Source organism: Astyanax mexicanus, chromosome 15, assembly GCF_023375975.1.
Source record: "Astyanax mexicanus isolate ESR-SI-001 chromosome 15, AstMex3_surface, whole genome shotgun sequence".
Lineage (NCBI taxonomy): Eukaryota > Metazoa > Chordata > Actinopteri > Characiformes > Acestrorhamphidae > Astyanax > Astyanax mexicanus.
The window spans coordinates 45,752,039-45,754,330 of NC_064422.1; the positions used below are offsets into that span (position 1 = coordinate 45,752,039).

At 33.8% G+C, this 2,292-nt stretch overlaps 1 long non-coding RNA gene across 1 annotated transcript; it reads right to left on the bottom strand.

The window, feature by feature from the left end:
* Positions 1-612: 612 nt before the first annotated feature.
* Positions 613-1,702, bottom strand: LOC125781218 (uncharacterized). The gene is made up of 2 exons (XR_007424433.1): positions 1,343-1,702; positions 613-824 (listed from the first exon to the last, which is right to left on the bottom strand). It is a non-coding gene; the product is annotated as an uncharacterized LOC125781218 (long non-coding RNA).
* Positions 1,703-2,292: the final 590 nt, after the last annotated feature.

Genomic DNA, 2,292 nt, shown 5'->3' on the forward strand with positions numbered 1-2,292 from the left:
AGAGAGAGAGAGTAGGGTAAGCAATTTACAACATGAACTCACATATATACACATAATAATCACAAAAAATGCTCTCGAGTCTAAAGTGAAATTAGAGGATTATTGGCTTATCTGAGGGATCACTCCAAACACTCCAGTTAATGAACTCACCTCAGCATCTCAAAACAGTACCTAATCAGATACACGGCATGAAAAGAGCTCTTAAACACACTGATGGAGCGCCCACATTATATTACTATATTAAACAGAGAGAAATACATCATATACACCATCATACCACAGCTATATAACCATATCTCATATCTCACAGCACCGCTTCCAACTGATATTCAGCATTATTCAGCAGGATAATGTTCACCCTCACATTATTATCCTTTCACTGTAGGGCTGCAGCTATCGATTCTTTTTGTAATCGGGTACTCTACTGAAAAATCGATTCGATTAATCGAGTAATCGGATAAAACATTTTTTTTTGTTAAAGAGCAATTAAAAAGGAATTTTACTCAATAATGAATGACCAATTGGTTTCCTTTTTTAGATAAGTTATATATTTTAATTCACAACATTTCCAAATTGCAAATACAAATAAATAAAACACAATAAATAAATAAATACCACAATAAAAAAAATAAATTTAATTACATTACTTTCACATTTGGATTTCTTGTAAATAACAAATATAGGGTATAAATCAATAAAAAAGGCATAAACATCGTCTTTGTGTTGTGCATCTTAGCTTCTGAGACGTTGTCAGTTCTGCCAGTGTTGGATCAGTGTGCTGCATTCTTTTACCACCAAGCCGCTTCTCCAAAATATATCAGGACCTGTGCAATAATTGTGAAACAGAAGTATTACAAATGTGGGTTTTTTCTTTATTTATATGTTGGACTATTTGGGTCTAATTACATCACTAAGACTAATAACTCTAATAATAAGTTCATGGCCGTGCATTTATTAAGATTGACACCTATCGCATTGGGGCACATTAGACACTAGTGGTAATCAATATTTTACCCAATAAATAAGAGACACACTTCTTTATATGAACAACAGTGTTCATACAGTTTTTGTCTCACCGGCCAAATGTACTCTTAGATGAAGAAATCAAGCATTTAGTTTCCAGCCAAAGTAACTTCAGTTTAGCTAACTTTTAACATTTTTATTGTTTATATTCTGAAGCGCTGTGTTTACTGTTTACATAAAACATGTATGAACTCTGTTCTAATAAACTAACCACACATTATAGACAGTGCTTCTATTAATTCACACTCCAAAGCGCTGTCGTTTTGTTATTAATTCACATTAATGTTAATCTCATTGATTTATTATAAGTTATATTTACCTGCTCTCTCGGCGTCCTCGCGTCTCGGGTGTCCTCGGCTCAGATGGTGCAGCATTAAAACGCGCTGTTTTGGCACTGCACCGAGTACAGGTCACAGTTCCAACATAAAATGCTTTTATTCCTTTAAAATCGCTGTTTTCTCTCGCCGCTTCCATTTTTGCCGCTGCTCAAACCTCCGTCTCCTTGTTCCCGGGCAGGGTGACGTAACGCTGAGCGCGTTGTCAAAATAAAAGTCGCGAAAATACCGCGCGCTGAGTTTATTAATTAAATAAACGATTACTCGAGGCACAGAAAATTAATCGATCAATTTTGTGAATCGAGTTACTCGATTTACTCGAGTAATCGTTTCACCCCTATTTCACTGTAATATTTAAATCAAATAAAATATTCTTGCACTTAGTAAAATGAATGGCCAATATAATTGCTCATATATAATTAATAAAATTATATCACAACACTTCAAGGTATTTTTGGGATAGTGAATGCTACAGGTAACCAAAATAAATGTTTGCATTTAGATTCGGTCATAGGTTGCCAGGTCTTGCTATAGAACCCTCAGAGGGGTTGCCAGTTGAATACTGAACCCTCACCTGAGGGGGGATTGTGACAGTAGTTGTGAGGTCTACAGAGGTCTATATCAGACATAGTTAATAATCAGAATAAACACTGATTTACATTAATTACAAGATGATTACTTATAAAATATTTAAAAACAATTTATACATATTAATCCAAATATCACATCATTACAACTTCATTTTTCTCCATACTTAAAAACAACTACTTTTAAATGTCAATATTTTAATAAAATCTTATATAGTTTTACATGTGTCTTTTGAAACACCACATAAAAAAGCGCTGGATCAAGCGTTCAAGCACTAACTAATAGGGGTATATAAATAAAGTTAAAATCTCGTTTCATTCTCGTGAACCAAATATTGTCTATTATC